The sequence below is a fragment of the Schistocerca americana genome, chromosome 2, assembly GCF_021461395.2.
Source record: "Schistocerca americana isolate TAMUIC-IGC-003095 chromosome 2, iqSchAmer2.1, whole genome shotgun sequence".
NCBI classification, from domain to species: domain Eukaryota; kingdom Metazoa; phylum Arthropoda; class Insecta; order Orthoptera; family Acrididae; genus Schistocerca; species Schistocerca americana.
This window is the reverse complement of record NC_060120.1, coordinates 839750893-839764277: the sequence shown is the minus strand read 5'-3', so window position 1 is coordinate 839764277 and position 13385 is coordinate 839750893.

The following is a 13385-nucleotide window of genomic DNA, read 5'->3' as shown; positions in this document are numbered from 1 at the left end:
GAAACTCTGTTTGATCCTGGTCGTCAGCCTCGAATTACTTGTTAGTCGTGGTCCCTCACCACGAGTCTTGCACCATTGGTTCAGCCCCGTAACTATCTAATTACACGCCGACAGACATTCGATCTAGCCATTGACTGGAAATTATACACAGTGCTGTTTCCACACAACTCCGAACTGCATCCTGGCAATGCGTTCAGAATCTCAGAATAGAAACAGTTTCAGGACAATAGTTCAAGACTCCAGGACTCAAAAGGTCAGTAAAAATCAATACACTTTAGATCTTAATTCGGCCAAAACCTTCAATACCTAGTTGCCGGCCGCGGTGGTCTCGCGGTTCTAGGCGCGCAGTCCGGAACCGCACGACTGCTACGGTCGCAGGTTCGAATCCTGCATCGGGCATGGATGTGTGTGATGTCCTTAGGTTGGTTAGGTTTAAGTAGTTCTAAGTTCTAGGGGACTGATGACCTCATAATTTAAGTCCCATAGAGCTCAGAGCCATATTCAAGACCTACTTATTAGCTTTGTAACCCTTTTGAAGGCCATCTCCGAAATATTTTACACATTTAGGTTACAACAGAACAATGTTGTTTTAAAAGACCTCATCAAAACAATTGGGAGCCATAGGAAGTACTACGTGTGAAATGTAACTCCGCCGATCTCTATGGCCGAAGAAAATATAATCTGCGCACTCCTCGTCTCGCAAGACACCAAAACCCGCTTCCTACCGTCCACGAGGATCCACGACTAACTCACCAGCATGTACTGTCCTGAGACACTCCAGTAAACTGTTTCAAATTATGTCTTTGACGCTAATCAGAGCTGTGATTACCAACTGTTTGTCTTATTCCTAATTAACTAATGCTTTCATCGATACAGTTCCCTTCCTCTAACTACAACGGATTACACTTCTCCACTTTGAGCTGAATGTCGTGGAAGCTCTCCTTACTGCTACGCACCTATACCTTAAGTTTATCCACTGAAAGGTGATGCGTGTTTCAGAAGACGGAGCAAGATAGTCTGTCCTGTGGTTTGCGCCTGCAGTAATCTCACTGACAAGAAAATTGCCTTACGTGTGTATAGTATCAGTCTCTCGATCGAGACTTAATATATGTATAAGCACTAATTAACATCCGTACTGTTTATGCTATATCTTGAACAAACTGAGTGGCCAAAATGACGGGTAGGTTTGTCGAATTTAAAGATGTGTCGTGTTAGGACGCCCGAATGTTGCGGCTGGAAGCCGCATGCGACACGAGTGTAAGTGTTTATGGCCGAAGTGCGATAGTGTCCGAAACGGGAAGTGGTCACCCAAGCCATGAAATGGCCAGTGTCGCTGTAAACCTACCGGCCAATGTCCGATTTTTTCTTGATTTTGGGATTTTTCCGTCCAATTCACGAAGTAGGAAGAAAAATTAATCTGATTTGAAAAGTCTGTACGATTACAAAACTTTAAATTAGTTGTTCATTTGATCAATCTCACTTATTACAATCTGTCATCTCTTAAGCTTTTACGACATTTGGAATTGCAAAAATGTTTCGATACTTGATGAGTGTGTATGATTCGAAATTCATAGAATCCGTTCAGTTTATCAGTCGATTTTATTACCATTACTCATCACTTATTACAGGAATATACAGTTTTATGACAATTGGGATTTTTGTTTCTGCATTTGTAGCGATTTGTTGCAAATTTCGTAACGAATCTGCACCGAGTAGACCCTTGGGCGCAGGTCAGTGACTGAAGAAGAGATGGTTAATGATTTTTCTTCTGTAAACATGCATTCCAGCCTGAGCAGTTTTCCCGATAGAATGGAAAACTCACTTCTGGAATACAGCTGCTTAAGAACACGATTCTCTGTTCCTAGCTTGTAGAAAGCACCCTCAACGTTCATGACACTTCCAAGAATGTTTCTGGAATCACTGCGACCGCTGTCAGCATCTGGTATAAGGACGCCAATACTGCATCCAAATTTTACTGTTGGGAGTTTTTTATCGTAATTTGTAAGCATTTTTGCAACTTGTGTTTGCAATTTTGCATGAGTTCCTGATCTCTGTTTCCTGATTTCTTGTATATTTTGACATACTCTCCAAGTAAATTTCTTTCCATACTCATCGTCCGCTCCATTACTTATTCCATAAACTAATTAACACTAGCCTCGTAATAAACTGCCTACATATGTGGCTAATCTTGCGTTCACTGCGTCGGCAGGTCGCGGCGACGGCTGCGACACAAGGACCCGCGACAGCGTGCGGGCGTCTCTGCTGGTGGCGTCGATGTCTGCGCTGTTGGTGTACACCGCCTACTGCGGTGCCCTGACCGCCTCCCTGGCCACCCACAAGCTGAGGATGCCTTTCACAGACCTGCAGGGCCTACTGCGGGACGGATCCTACAAGCTGGTGCTGCAGGACGCGTCTGGAGAGATGACCTTATTCCGTGTCAGTGTCGCCCATATGTATTTCCTTTTGTTTCGTCTCTAGGGACGCTATGCTGCTTCTGTCTGGCGTCTGGTTTTATGCAACATTACATAATAGTCTGACTTCTGAAAGTCCCTGCGAATCTGCATTGCTCTGCACCCTACATTAAGGATGGGGTAAACTATACCTGGGCCGCTGAAACATGTCACTTCAAGGTCACTGCCCAGGCGCCATAGAGTTAGTAATATAACTAACAAACAAGTGAGGAACGTGAGGCGGCGCGTCTTCTGAACCAATAACAGCACCGAACAGAAGCCGGCTCCGGCGTCGACGCTACCACGCTGCCGGCTTCCGTGTAAACATTGTATGTTAGTGCGTGAACGCCTGTTGTTGTGTTGTGTTACCGCCTCGACTACAGTTTTTGTTTGTTAAACAATGTCACCAAAACGATGTCGTTCACCAAGCGACAATCCGTTGCACCGTGGAGTGCCATTAAATAGTCAGGCTTTGGAATTGCTACGGAGTACGCTTGAGTTTTACGAGCAAGAAAATGAATTTGTTTCTGTTCATGGGCATGCGTCGATTCCTGCCGATAAAGTTTTAGACCGTACCTCGAAAACTCTAGGACTCAGTGAAAGAACAGTTATAAGTAAAGGGGTACTACTTCAAGACTTACAAGACAGTGAAGTAAACCGTGTGGAAGAAAGCTCCCGTGGGGAAAAGTGTGTTACTAAGTACTCCGGAAAAAAAAGCAGCTCATCCTGTTACAGATATTCTTTCCAGTCCGATGCAATTCTTCGGCACTTAAACGGATACTATAAAAGAAAATAATACCCCACAATAGCGAAGCTGCTAATTTCGTTAAAAGAAAGTGAACTTTTCTCAAGGGGGGAAAGTCACTTAAGATGATATATGCTTAAGATGATATTTCGTTTTGAAACGTTGGATGGCCGAAAACTGTTACTTGAAAAAGCTAAAGTCGTTGCAGCTCGTACCATTTTCTTACACTAAACAGTAGGAAAGAACATACATTCAGTCATATGGTTAGACGAAACCTGGCTCAACGCTGGAGAATCAGTTGAGAAATACTGGACTGATGATACTCCGAATAGCACAGACTTTAGACGGCATTATAAATGAAAACGAACAATTAATGATTTCTCTTAATGATGATGATGATGATCATGATCATGTTCATGATCATGATGACGACGAAGACAACGATTTTGGTGCCGATTCCAATAATAGTGAAGGAGGAATTGCGCCATTGATATCGAAAATTGGTGAGTGTAAATGTATACAGAATTAATTCTTTCTGTCTACAGTCGTCGGTGAGGCCTGGCACGAAGTCGGCGTTCCAAACCATCCCAAAGATGCTCTATAGGATTCCGGTCAGGAGTCTGTGCAGGCCAGTCCATTATAATAATGTTATTGTCGTGTAACCACTCAACCACAGGCTGTTCATTATGAACAGGTGTTCAATCGTGTTGAAAGATGCAATCGCCATCCTCGAATTGCTCTCAACAGTGGGAAGCAAGAAGGTGCTTAAAACATCGATGTAGGCGTGTGCTGTGATAGTGCCAATGAAAACGAACAATTAATGATTTCTCTTAATGATGATGATGATGATCATGATCATGTTCATGATCATGATGACGACGAAGACAACGATTTTGGTGCCGATTCCAATAATAGTGAAGGGGGAATTGCGCCATTGATATCGAAAATTGGTGAGTGTAAATGTATACAGAATTAATTCTTTCTGTCTACAGTCGTCGGTGAGGCCTGGCACGAAGTCGGCGTTCCAAACCATCCCAAAGATGCTCTATAGAATTCAGGTCAGGAGTCTGTGCAGGCCAGTCCATTATAATAATGTTATTGTCGTGTAACCACTCAACCACAGGCTGTTCATTATGAATAGGTGCTCAATCGTGTTGAAAGATGCAATCGCCATCCTCGAATTGCTCTCAACAGTGGGAAGCAAGAAGGTGCTTAAACCATCGATGTAGGCGTGTGCTGTGATAGTGCCACGCAAAACAACAAGAGGTGCAAGACCCCTCCATGAAAAACACGACCACACCATAACACCAACGCCTTCGAATTTTACTGTTGGCAATACACACGTTGGCAGATGACCTTAACCGGACAAAGGTATACCCACACCCTGCCATCGGATCGCCACATTGTGTACCGCAATTCGCCACTTCACACAACGTTTTTCCACTGTTCAATCGTCCAATGGCTACGCTCCTTACACCAAGCGAGGCGTCGTTTGGCATTTACCGGCGTGATGTGTGGCTTATAAGCAGCCGCTCGACCATGAAATCCTAGTTTTATCACCACCCGCCTAACTGTCGTAGTACTTGCAGTGGAACCTGACGCAGTTTGGAATTCCTGTGTGATGGTCTGGATAGATGTCTGCTTATTACACATTAAGACCCTGTTCACTTGTCGGCGGTCTCTGTCAGGCAACAGGTGAGGTCGGCCTATACGCTTTTGTGCTGTACGTGTCCCTTCACGTTTCCACTGGACCTAGGGATGTTTAGGAATGTGGTAGGAATGTGGAAATCTCGATTAAGGACGTATGGCACGAGTGACACCCAGTCACCTGACCACGTTCGAAGTCCATGAGTTCCGCAGGGCGCCCCATTCCGCTCTCTCACGATGTATAATGACTATTGAGGTCGCTGATATGGAGTACATGGCAGTAGGTAGCATCACAATGCACCTAATATGAAAAACGTATGTTTTTGGGGGTGTTCTGATACTTTTGATCACTTAGTGTAATGCCATTCACTGCGACGGCCTTATTACACTTTACTGGGAGGGTCTGTACGCCCGCGTGGTATATCTCTATTGGTCGATGCGGGAGCCAATGTCTTTCAGCGTCAATAACGTCCACATCCGTACTGCTTCCCGCGGAGAGCGTCCTTCATTGGACCAAACTCGTGGAAGTTGGTGCGAGATGTGGTCTGTAGGCTGGATGAAGAAGAAGAGTCAGACGATGTTTCTTGGCCTCCTCTCCGGCGCAGAGACTTGTGTGAGAGCTTGCGTTGTCATGGAAGAGAAGAAGTTCGTTTGCATTTTTGTGCTGACGAACACGCTGGTTTCTTCAATTTCCTTAAGCCAGCACAATACGCTTCAAAGTTCACTGCTGCACTACGAGGGAGGACGTAAAACAGAGTAGCCCCTTCATAGTCTCAGAAGATAGTCGCCAAGACTTTACCGGCTGTGGGTGCGGCTTTGAATTTTTTCTTCGGAGGAGAGGTGGTGTGGCACCACACCATGGATTACGTTCCCGTTTCCTGTTCGAAGTGTAGAATCCATGTTTCATCGCCTGTGACGAAGTTCGATAAAAAAAAAATTGTTACGATTAGCCTCGTAACGCGCAAGTAGTTCCGCATAAATGGTCCTTGGTTGCTGTTCATGTTCTTCTGTTAGGCGGCGAGGAACGCACCGGATACAGACCTTTGGTGCCACAACTGGAGGACGAGTGTGTCATCACTGCCAACAGAGACATCCAGCTGTCCGGCGATGTGTTTGATTTTGAACCGTCGATCACCTCGAATGAGAGTGTCCGTATGGACCAACTCTGCAGGAGTCACAGCTGTGTGCTGCCAGCCGGCACGCGGTAGATTTTCGCGACTTCGTTGCGATGATGATAGACGCCTCGCCCAACGATTTACCGTGCTTTTATTCAGTACAAAGTTTTGAATTGGTGTTAAATTCACCCTAGCTCACCGATCACGAAGCTATAGGCTGTCCGTTGTTTAGCATAAGTACCGCTTTCACAAATTAACGAATTGGCAAGCCAGTTTCACATACACTCCTGGAAATTGAAATAAGAACACCGTGAATTCATTGTCCCAGGAAGTGGAAACTTTATTGACACATTCCTGGGGTCAGATACATCACATGAACACACTGACAGAACCACAGGCACATAGACACATGCAACAGAGCATGCACAATGTCGGCACTAGTACAGTGTATATCCACCTTTCGCAGCAATGCAGGCTGCTATTCTCCCATGGAGACGATCGTAGAGACGCTGGATGTAGTCCTGTGGAACGGCTTGCCATGCCATTTCCACCTGGCGCCTCAGTTGGACCAGCGTTCGTGCTGGACGTGCAGACCGCGTGAGACGACGCTTCATCCAGTCCCAAACATGCTCAATGGGGGACAGATCCGGAGATCTTGCTGGCCAGGGTAGTTGACTTACACCTTCTAGAGCACGTTGGGTGCCACGGGATACATGCGGACGTGCATTGTCCTGTTGGAACAGCAAGTTCCCTTGCCGGTCTAGGAATGGTAGAACGATGGGTTCGATGACGGTTTGGATGTACCGTGCACTATTCAGTGTCCCCTCGACGATCACCAGTGGTGTACGGCCAGTGTAGGAGATCGCTCCCCACACCATGATGCCGAGTGTTGGCCCTGTGTGCCTCGGTCGTATGCAGTCCTGATTGTGGCGCTCACCTGCACGGCGCCAAACACGCATACGACCATCATTGGCACCAAGGCAGAAGCGACTCTCATCGCTGAAGACGACACGTCTCCATTCGTCCCTCCATTCACGCCTGTCGCGACACCACTGGAGGCGGGCTGCACGATGTTGGGGCGTGAGCGGAAGACGGCCTAACGGTGTGCGGGACCATAGCCCAGCTTCATGGAGACGGTTGCGAATGGTCCTCGCCGATACCCCAGGAGCAACAGTGTCCCTAATTTGCTGGGAAGTGGCGGTGCGGTCCCCTACGGCACTGCGTAGGATCCTACGGTCTTGGCGTGCATCCGTGCGTCGCTGCGGTCCGGTCCCAGGTCGACGGGCACGTGCACCTTCCGCCGACCACTGGCGACAACATCGATGTACTGTGGAGACCTCACGCCCCACGTGTTGAGCAATTCGGCGGTACGTCCACCCGGCCTCCTGCATGCCCACTATACGCCCTCGCTCAAAGTCCGTCAACTGCACATACGGTTCACGTCCACGCTGTCGCGGCATGCTACCAGTGTTAAAGACTGCGATGGAGCTCCGTATGCCACGGCAAACTGGCTGACACTGACGGCGGCGGTACACAAATGCTGCGTAGCTAGCGCCATTCGACGGCCAACACCGCGGTTCCTGGTGTGTCCGCTGTGCCGTGCGTGTGATCATTGCTTGTACAGCCCTCTCGCAGTGTCCGGAGCAAGTATGGTGGGTCTGACACACCGGTGTCAATGTGTTCTTTTTTCCATTTCCAGGAGTGTATATTAAACAGTTTAAATGTTTCCTTGTATCGGTTAATATTTTAATGTGCACAGCAGTTCATTAAATTGCAAACTAAATAACAATATTAAAGTACACTAGTTTGCGTAAGTCTGTTAGATGTAAACAGTATGGTTCTTATAACGACAGTCACTTTTCACTTGCATGTGCATTGTCACTGCTTTACAGAACACTCTGCGAAACTCGCAGTGTTCAAACGCACTGACAATTTCTTCCACACCGTTCACGTCAATGGTGAATTGAAACTGTTTAGAAATATAAGAGCACGGTTGTAAATTTACGTGTGCGCTACCATGTTACTCAACACAGCCGCGTATATTCGCCAATGTACACAGACAGACGCTCTCCAGTCGGCTACAGCTATCGATATCGCTCTCGCTTCAAGGCTCATACAGCGTTTGTGTATATTAAATTTCGTTTTACGTAATGTGCTATCAAGCTATAATTTTTGCACAATCAGTTAATAAGACATTCTTCTAGCAACGTAAAGTACAACAGTTACATTTAATGCTATATAACAAAACAAAAAAATATTCTAAACCATCAAAGACATACAAGGTGATTCCGTGATGATGTTACAAACTTTTCAGGTTTGACGGAGAAGGGTAAATGTATTGATTTGATCTGAGAGAGTACCGAGATGAAAGTTATAAGCGAAAATAGTTCTAATACAGGGTGTTACAAAAAGGTACAGCCAAACTTTCAGGAAACATTCCTCACACACAAATGAAGAAAAGATATGTGGACATGTGTCCGGAAACGCTTAATTTCCATGTTAGAGCTCATTTTAGTTTCGTCAGCATGTACTGTGCTTCCTCGATTCACCGCCAGCTGGCCCAATTGAAGGAAGGTAATGTTGGCTTCGGTGCTTGTGTTGACATGCGACTCATTGCTCTACAGTACTAGCGTGAAGCACATCAGAACGTAGCATCAACAGGTTAGTGTTCATCACGAACTAGGTCTTGCTGTCAGTGCAATGTTTACAAATGCGGAGTTGACAGATGCCCATTTGATATACGGATTAGCACGGGGCAATAGCCGTGGCGCGGTACGTTCGTATCGAGACAGATTTCCAGAACGAAGGTGTCCCGACAGGAAGACATTCGAAGCAATTAATCGGCGTCTTAGGGAGCACGGAACATTCCAGCCTATGACTCGCGACTGGGGAAGACCTAGAACGACGAGGGCACCTGCAATGGACGAGGCAATTCTTCGTGCAGTTGACGATAACCCTAATGTCAGCGTCAGAGAAGTTGCTGCTGTACAAGGTAACGTTGACCACGTCACTGTATGAAGAGTGCTACGGGAGAACCAGTTGTTTCCGTACCATGTACAGCGTGTGCAGGCACTATCAGCAGCTGATTAGCCTCCACGGGTACACTTCTGCGAATGGTTCATCCAACAATGTGTCAATCCTCATTTCAGTGCAAATGTCCTCTTTACGGATGAGGCTTCATTCCAACGTGATCAAATTGTAAATTTTCACAATCAACATGTGTGGGCTGACGAGAATCCGCACGCAATTGTGCAATCACGTCATCAACACAGATTTTCTGTGAACTTTTGGGCAGCCATTGTTGGTGATGTGTTGATTGGGCCCCATGTTCTTCCACCTACGCTCAATGGAGCACGTTATCATGATTTCATACGGGATACTCTACCTGTGCTGCTAGAACATGTGCCTTTACAAGTACGACACAACATGTGGTTCATGCACGATGGAGCTCCTGCGCATTTCAGTCGAAGTGTTCGTACGCTTCTCATCAACACATTCTGTGACCGATGGATTGGTAGAGGCGGACCAATTCCATGGTCTCCACGCTCTCCTGACCTCAACCCTCTTGACTTTCATTTATGGGGGCATTTGAAAGCTCTTGTCTACGCAACCCCGGTACCAAATGTAGAGACTCTTCGCGCTCGTATTGTGGACGGCTGTGATACAATACGCCATTCTCCAGGGCTGCATCAGCGCAACAGGGATTCCATGCGACGGAGGGTGGCTGCATGTATACTCGCTAACGGAGGACATTTTGAAAATTTCCTGTAACAAAGTGTTAGAAGTCACGCTGGTACGTTCTGTTGCTGCGCATTTCCATTCCATGATTAATGTGATTTGAAGAGAAGTAACAAAAGGAGCTCTAACATGGATAGTAAGCGTTTCCGGACACATGTCCCCCATAACATATTTTCTTCCTTTGTGTGTGAGGAATGTTTCATGAAAGTTTGGCCGTACCTTTTTGTAACACCATGTATCTCTGCTAGCGGATCTCTTCTGCTGCAAGCTCTTTCCTTTCAATGTTATGTTAAGAGGTACTGTAGACGAAAACAAGCAAAAAATTGGTTGGTGAACATTGGCTCTGAAACACGTGCCTCAAGAGCAATGAGCGCTTCTACAATAACAAAGATAAACAAGTGCTCATACCTCTTGTACGCAATCTAGAGCGCATGTCTACTAGACAGGTCTTCTTGTTTTTGTCCCTACTGTCTCCTCCGAAAGTATGGAAAGCGAAGAGCTTGCAGTAGAAGAGGCACACTATCAGAGGCATTAGAAAGATTTTCACTTATGAATTTCGGCTCGGTCGTTGCCGGACAAGAGCCCCTAATATCAAAATTGTACATTTACCCTTCTCCATCAGCCCTGAAAGGTTTTAACATCACCATGAATCACACAGTATGTATAGAGTGAAAAGAGGGCAAAGAAAGGAAAGTAGAAAAAAATGTGTCGCTCACAATTACAAATATCGGCACACTTGACATCAATTTTCTATGTGACGTCCAGTTGGTGCCGCACATTTGCATCAAAAAGAGCTGGAGCTCCGTCATCTTTCGGCGATATTATTTGGCGAACGCGCAGAGAATATCTCGGTATGTTGGTCCCACAGAGCTATTTCGGAGTAGATACGGTGCAGTGCTCTGACTAAAAGTAATCGCAGCCCACAAGTATTCAGGAAAGCTCTGTTCCATATTTCTAACCAGTTGCGCACGCGCATTTTTCACTAAGTCCTTTTATTGATAAATGGCACAAAATTAGATTGTCGACTAGGCAGCTCTGTAAGTACCATTGCGCAGCTCTTTTCGTCCTTGATTATTGTACAATATTTTTGCTGCTACATTTGCAGTTGGTATTGGTTTAGCTTGTTCACGGACAACTTTCACACGTCAGCATCAGACGCACCCACCCCTTGCACCACTTGATGAGTGCTCGTGTAAGATTAATTTTCGAGGTGTCCTTCTCAAGGAAACCATTCGAACACAGAGTGGATTACCACCAACCGATTTTGACAGCTAATATCGCCCACAAGGAAGGGGTAATTAATACAGTTTGAGATCCCTGTACACGCACAGTAACTGACTGAACAATGTGCAGTAATACGTAATGTAGAGGAAATTCTGAAAAAAAACGCACTTTGGTGTACATATACGCTAGAAAATCGGTAAAAATCCAGAAGGAAAATATGTCACGATTTGAAATTTTGCGTTCTCTCGTAGTCGTCTTTCAATTTCTGCGAACATCGAATGATCTGAGGTATTTATATCTGGAGCATCTCTGCCTTTGCCATTAATTTGGTCGTAAGAAAGTAACGTACACTATCGGATTGCAAGTTTCCCGACATCTATTAATGAGCATTAATGTGGCGTACGTCCAACATCTGCCTTTCTCATAACTTGAACACTGCTGGGGCACTTTCAATGAGGTGCCTGACTGTTTGTAGAGGAATGACAGCTCATTGTTCCTCAAGAGCCGAAACCATGGAGGGTAGTGTTGTTGAACTCTAGGGTCTGGAGTGATGTGACGTTATAACTAAGCCCAAACATGTTCCCTTCCTTCCGGTGGGGACTCCGGGCAGGTCAGTCTGTGTCACGGGAGTTATCGCCCACAAATCATAGCATCACAGATGCTGCTCTATGGCAGTGTGTGTTATCAAGCAGATACAATCATTGGCTCCTGATGTTCCTCTATTGCACGCAGTAAACAATATTGTAAAGTGTGTTCATAATCTTTAGCATGTAGCGTTTGCTTAAGAGGAGTGAGCGGACCACACACTAACCACGAAAAACGTCCCCTGCCGAAACATCTTCTCCTTACCACAAGGTTAGCACTGCAAATGACCACAGGTACCATTCTCCAGGCATTCGCTAAATCCTAACCTTCCATCGGCTTGCCACAGGGTATAGGGTATTCATTACTCCAAGTCACTCTTTCCCAATCAAACACTCTCCAGTACCACCGCTATTTACACTGACTACAGAAATGTGTCGTTTATGAAGAACTGCTCGACCACTGCACCCGATTCTTTTTAAATCCCTGCGCACAGTTATTGTGTTGGCACTTTAAAACTACGAGTGATTCCTTCCGCCGATTTCATGATTTTTTTGCAGCTATCATTACCCCCTGCCCTCCCCCTCCCCCCCCCCCCCCCAAATTTCTACTGTCCCTGTCCGACCCAATCTGCTCTTACTGACAACACAGTACTCCCCATCTTCTTCTTCACTGGTGGGTCCATCTCTCGTGACATCTTCTGATAAAATTCCGCATTACTTAAGGGTGTCCGTACCTTATTGGTCTGAAACTGTGTGTGACAGTCCATTGCCGTACATGTTTACTAGCACATACCGCAGTCCTGCTCTAACATACTGCGTGGCGTCTGTTTGTTCTAAGTCGTGTCTCCCTACCACTTTCGCGCAACGACGCTCTGAGCGTGTTTTTTTAGGGAATTGACTAGTTTGAACCTGGGACCTGTTGCTGGTAAGGAGACGCCAGACCACACCTGACATGTAGTGTTCAGAAGAGTTCAGTGAGACTAGCGGTGATATAACCAAATACTTAATAATTTCAGCGTCAGCTCCACTGCACTCCCTGTAAAAGAATCTTAATACTAACTAAATTTAGTGGAAGGGGTTCAAGGCTTTCCTATTTTTAGTTAGCTCGTAAAATAACTCACAAAACATTGTTTATATATTGCACTATTGACAAAAGGAAATGTTTTAATACAGGATGATAAAAACCAACTGCGTTCAACAAAAATGTGAACGAATATTCCCTGAATGGGTTTCCAAGTTATACAATGGATCGAAGGATGACCTATGCCATATCACATCTAAATCTAGGTTTAAATTAAGTTTCACAAAAGAGAAAACTATCAAAATGGTCTACAGTGACCCTCAATTATCTTTAATTACTTATCTAACTTGTCGTAAATTACAGTGGCTGATGTGGCTTCTCAATAATTATATAACAGAAAAATCATCACGTTTCAGGTTTTAACTTACGTAGCAAATGTGAATACCATGAGCTTTAATTGACGATCGACACTAGTATTACGCAAAACGGGGGTGTAACAGGTGAGTCTTTTGCAGTTCTGAGTGAAGCTTTATGCGCTGCTATGCGGCATCGCGTGCGTTCATTACCTTGTCGTTGGATAGGCAGTGTCAGGGGGCGTCGGTCGGCACAGCTCCACGCACCTCGCCGACTCTGAAGCAACTCCCTAACTTCTCCTTAGTACAATTTACCGAAGTTCGTTTAAAATAAAACTATCTGGCTGTGTTTTCATCTGACCAATCAGGGTCTCAATGTTAACATCGTGACATCTTCTGATAAAATTCCGCATTACTTATGGGTGTCCGTACCTTATTGGTCTGAAATTGTGTGTGAAAGTCCATTACCGTACATGTTTACTAGCGCATACCACAGTCCTGCTCTAAC